We start from the raw sequence: 6,088 nt of genomic DNA, 5'->3' as shown, positions 1-6,088 counted from the left end.
AGCTTAAACTGATATATACATTGTATTTTACTGTTGACACTGAAGAATATTTTAGGAAATTCTTCAATTAATTTGTGAAGCAACTCTTTGGAAATAGCAATGCCTCTCCATTGGTTGACTCAAGTTAAGTCTCAGCATGGTGTTTACATTATGTTTTTGGTTTTGTTTCTACCACTCAATTACTCTCTCTGCTTTATTTGCTGTGTTGATCAAAAGGTTTAGGGAAATATAACTGTGAGTAAGGAGGATGTCATGAAGAGAACTCAGGGCTTGTGTACATTGGTGCCTGCATCCTGAAGCACCTGTTACCCTGAAATCTTAGCGGGCAGTTTCTGAGGTTGTCTACAGCCTCAGAGTGGCCTCCTTTCTAAGGTTCCCACTTGGCCTCCTGGCACGAGGTGTAGCTATGAGCCTGCTTCTCACTGTCCAGATTCTGTTGGTCTCCATCTGGGAAGAGCTTTCTTTGCCAGATTCCTGTCCAGTTCTTTTTTTCTTGGCAAGTTCACATTTCTTTATAGGTCCTCTCCCAAACTGTTCCCGACCTGGATTGAGGATATTTAGTTTCCTGGGCTTTCTGTTGTTGAAGATGAGGAAGCTGTTTATTGTTCTTGAGTGCCCAGTACTGCCTGTTCTCTGATTTTGCCACAAGTGTTTACACAGATTTCAAAGGGAAATCATATTCCAGTGCATTGAAAATGTTTAGTCAGTGGACTCTGTGACTGAGTGGATTTTCTGACCTGCAGACACACATGGCCTTGTATCTCCAAAGAAAGAGACTTAAATTTTACCATAGAAGTTGAAACACATATGGTTATGAAAGCAAAATGCATGAAAGAAAGTTTATGTGATGAATCTACATTGAATAGTATAAAATGCTGTTTCCTGTTTTATGTATGTTTGCATCTACATATATGCCTACCACACATATATTTATGATAGACATGGTGTTAAAAGTATCAGTTAAGAAGACTCCATTTTTCATGATTGAATTAAAGTAGCTTAATTTTTTTTTAATATAGCTAGATCAACTTTACACCTGGGCTGCAGTTAGTCAACCCACACACACTCACTAGATTATATCGAAGGGCAGTTTCCCAGGAGAGCCCCAGCTGCTTGCCACCATCTAAACCTCCTGATGAAGAACACAGGCCTACGGATGCTGACACAGGTAGGCCCATGGAAAGAGTGTATGATCTGAGTTCAGTTCAGTTCAGTCACTCAGTCATGTCCGACTCTTTGTGACCCATGAATGCAGCATGCTAGTCCTCCCTGTCCATCACCAACTCCCGGAGTTCACTCAGACTCACATCCATCGAGTCAGTGATGTCATCCAGCCATCTCATCCTCTGTTGTCCGCTTCTCCTCCTGCCCCCAATCCCTCCCAGCATCAGAGTCTTTTCCAATGAGTCAACTCTTTGCATGTGGTGGCCAAAGTAATGGAGTTTCAGCTTTAGCATCATTCCCTCCAAAGAAATTCCAGGGATTGTCTCCTTCAGAATGGACTGGTTGGATCTCCTTGCAGTCCAAGGGACTCTCAAGAGTCTTCTCCAACACAACAATTCAAAAGCATCAATTCTTCAGTGCTTAGCTTTCTCCACAGTCCAACTCTCACATCCATACATGACTACTGGAAAAACCATACCCTTGTCTAGATGGACCTTTGTTGGCAATGTAATGTCTCTGCTTTTCAATATGCTATCTAGGTTGGTCATAACTTTTCTTCCAAGGAGTAAGCGTGTTTTAATTTCATGGCTGCAATTACCATCTGCAGTGATTCTGGACCCCCCCCCCCAAAAAAAAAATAAAGTCTGAGACTGTTTCCACTGTTTCCCCATCTATTTCCCATGAAGTGATGGGAGCAGATGCCATGATCTTCGTTTTCTGAATGTTGAGCTTTAAGCCAACTTTTTCATTCTCCACTTTCACTTTCATCAAGAGGCTTTTTAGTTCCTCTTCACTTTCTGCCATAGGGTGGCATCATCTGCATATCTGAGGTTATTGATATTTCTCCCGGCAATCTTGATTCCAGCTTGTGCTTTTTCCAGTCCAGCGTTTCTCATGATGTACTCTGCATAAAAGTTAAATAAGCAGGATGACAATATACAGCTTTTATGTACTACTTTTCCTATTTGGAACCAGTCTGTTGTTCCATGTCCAATTCTAACTGTTGCTATCTGACCTGCATATAGGTTTCTCAAGAGGCAGGTCAGGTGTTCTGGTATTCCCATCTCTTTCAGAATTTTCCACAGTTTATTGTGATCCACACAGTCAAAGGCTTTGGCATAGTCAATAAAGCAGAAATAAATGTTTTTCTGGAACTCTCTGGCTTTTTCGATGATCCAGCGAATGTTGACAATTTGATCTCTGGTTCCTCTGTCTTTTCTAAACCAGCTTGAACATCTGGAACTTCACAGTTCAGGTATTGCTGAAGCCTGGCTTGGAGAATTTTGAGCATTACTTTACTAGCATGTGAGATGAGTGCAATTGCGCGGTAGTTTGAGCATTCTTTGGCATTGCCTTTCTTTGAGATTGGAATGAAAACTGACCTTTTCCAGTCCTGTGGCCACTACTGAGTTTTCCAAATTGGCTGGCATATTGAGTGCAGCACTTTCACAGCATCATCTTTGAGGATTTGAAATAGCTCAACTGGAATTCCATCACCTCCACTAGCTTTGTTTGTAGTGATGCTTTCTAAGGCCCACTTGAGTTCACATTCCAGCATGTCTGGCTCTAGGTCAGTGATCATACCATCGTGATTATCTGGGTCGTGAAGATCTTTTTTGTACAGTTCTTCTGTGTATTCTTACCACCTCTTCTTAATATCTTCTGCTTCTGTTAGGTCCATACCATTTCTGTCCTTAATCGAGCCCATCTTTGCATGAAATACTCCCTTGGTATCTCTAATTTTCTTGAAGAGATCTCTAGTCTTTCCCATTCTGTTGTTTTCCTCTATTTTCTTTTCTTTTTTTTTTTTTTTTTTTTGCATTGATCTCTGAGGAAGGCTTTCTTATCTCTCCTTGCTATTCTTTGGAACTCTGAATTCAGATGCTTATATCTTTCCTTTTCTCCTTTGCTTTTCACTTCTCTTCTTTTCACAGCTATTTGTAAAGCCTCTTCAGACAGCCATTTTGCTTTTTTGCATTTCTTTTCCATGGGGATGGTATTGATCCCTGTCTACTGTACAATGTCATGAACCTCCGTCCATAGTTCATCAGGCACTCTATCTATCAGATCTAGGCCCTTAAATCTATTTCTCACTTCCACTGTATAATCATAAAGGATTTGATTTAGGTCATATCTGAATATTCTAGTGGTTTTCCCTACTTTCTTCAATTTCAGTCTGAATTTGGCAATAAGGAGTTCATGATCTGAGCCACAGTCGGCTCCTGGTCTTGTTTTTGTTGACTGTATAGAGCTTCTCCATCTTTGGCTGCAAAGAATATAATCAATCTGATTTTGGTGTTGACTATCTGGTGATGTCCATGTGTAGAGTCTTCTCTTGTGTTGTTGGAAGAGGGTGTTTGCTATGACCAGTGCATTTTCTTGGCAAAACTCTATTAGTCTTTGCCCTGCTTCATTCTGTATTCCAAGGCCAAATTTGCCTGTTACTCCAGGTGTTTCTTGACTTCCTACTTTTGCATTCCAGTCCCCTATAATGAAAAGCACATCTTTTTTGGGTGTTAGTTCTAAAAGGTCTTGTAGGTCTTCATAGAACCATTCAACTTCAGCTTCTTCAGCGTTAGTGGTTGGAGCATAGACTTGGATTACTGTGATATTGAATGGTTTGCCTTGGAAATGAACAGAGATCATTGTGTCGTTTTTGAGATTGCATCCAAGTACTGAATTTTGGACTCTTTTTTTGACCTTGATGGCTACTCCATTTCTTCTAAGGGATTCCTGCCCACAGTAGTAGATATAATGGTCATCTGAGTTAAATTCACCCATTCCAGTCCATTTTAGTTTGCTGATTCCTAGAATGTCGACGTTCACTCTTGCCATCTCCTGTTTGACCACTTCCAATTTGCCTTGCTTCATGGACCTGACATTCCAGATTCCTATGCAATATTGCTCTTTACAGCATTGGACCTTGCTTCTATCACCAGTCACATCCACAACTGGGTATTGTTTTTGCTTTGGCTCCATCCCTTCATTCTTTCTGGAGTTATTTCTCCACTGATCTCCAGTAGCATATTGGGCACCTACTGACCTGGGGAGTTCCTATTTCAGTATCCTATCATTTTGCCTTTTCATACTGTTCATGGGGTTCTCAAGGCAAGAATACTGAAGTGATTTTCCATTCCCTTCTCCAGTGGCCCACATTGTGTCCGACCTCTCCACCATGCCCGCCTGTCTTGGGTTGGCCCCACAGGGCATGGCGTAGTTTCATTGAGTAAGACAAGGCTGTGGTCCTAGTGTGATTAGGTTGACTAGTTTTCTGTGATTATAGTTTCAGTGTGCCTGCCCTCTGATGCCCTCTTGCAACACCTACCATCTTACTTTGGTTTGTCTTATCTTGGACATGGGGTATCTCTTCACAGCTGCTCCAGCAAAGCGCAGCCGCTGGTCCTTACCTTGGATGAGGGGTATCTCCTCACCACTGCCCCGCCCAACCTTGAACATGGAATAGCCCCTCTAGGCCCTCTGGCATCCGTGCAGCCACCACTCCTTGGATGTGGAGTTGCTCCTCCCGACTCTTTGCGACCTCATGGAATGTAGCCTATCAGGTTCCTCCAGCCATGGGATTTTCCAGGCAAGAGTGCTTGAATGGATTGCCATTTACTTCTCCAGGGGATCTTTCCAACCCAGGAATCGAACCTGGGTCTCCTGCATTGCAGGCAGACGCTTTACCATCTGAGCCACCACAGAAACTGTATGTTCTGAAAGTAACATCAAATATCTGTGAAGCACCTGCTGAGTAGTGAGTCTGGATTTCTCTTCCAACTATTTCTTAGATTATAATCTTCATATAAATCAAGCTAAATCACTGGGAAGCTTGTTAAATTGAAAATTCTTACACCCTATCTTCATAGTTACAGGCACTGGGAAGCTAGAGCTATCCAGTTAGTACTGTGTATACAGAGTTGAGAACCACTGCTTTGGGGTCCAGATGAGGCCCCCACCTGGAAGGAAGCCACCCATTGTATGGGCTGAAAGCTCAGAAGGGAACTTTCTGTCTGTTGGCTTCAGAGGTGGCAGCCACCTCCCCTCCTTCCCTGGCTCTTCCCTTACTACTTTTTTTTGAGCCTTTATTAGTTTTTTTCTTTGCCTTCAGAGATAATTGACAGAGGCAAGATGAAGTTATGCATTCTACTAAATCTAAATTTTAAGTAATTAAAAATAATGTGCACTGTTCAAATATAACATTTTTCTAAAAAATATTTCATGTTGATTGTTTTTTTTTCTTTTTGTCCCTTGTGCTGTCCTAAAGTGTTTTGTGTTGTTTTTGATGTATTTGAAGGTAGCATGACATTAACATCAGCTTTTTATGGAGCCCAAAGCTAGAAAAGCACTTCATTTTATTGAATTAAAAATCACATTTGTATAACAATGTTTTTTTGGTTGTCTTATTCCCTGCTTCCTTTTTCATTTTGGCTTAATAAATCGCAGCTTCTTCTTGGTGGACTGATCAGGAATATTGACATCTGATCCATCAGAGAGGAGTAAATAGAAGGACATTATTACAATTCAGAAATCTCTCCCTCATCAAATTTTCCTAAATGGTATCATAGCATGGTGTTAGAGTTAAGAATTTGGCATTTCATTCCCATTGGCTTATTGAGAGAAAGATGTTGGGTGGACGCCTAGCTGGGACCTCTGTGAAGAGGGTGACAAGGGATTGGGCTCTGCTGTGTATCAGCCTGTAACCTTGGGCAAGTTTGCTAACTTCTGTTCTTGGTTTCTGCACCTGTTAAATGGTAGTAAGGATAACACCTACTGCATAGGGATACTTTGAGAATTATCTAAGTGTGATAGCATAGATTAGCATCCAGAATGCAGTCATATTCCTCATGAGTCCCTTTAAAGCCAACAATGGCCCATACCCTCAGTGACTTTATTTCAGACTACTGTCCAAAGATCTGCAGAGGGG

The sequence above is a fragment of the Bubalus kerabau genome, chromosome 6 (assembly GCF_029407905.1).
Source record: "Bubalus kerabau isolate K-KA32 ecotype Philippines breed swamp buffalo chromosome 6, PCC_UOA_SB_1v2, whole genome shotgun sequence".
Classification (NCBI taxonomy): Eukaryota; Metazoa; Chordata; class Mammalia; order Artiodactyla; family Bovidae; genus Bubalus; species Bubalus kerabau.
Note: the sequence above shows the minus strand (reverse complement) of the source record.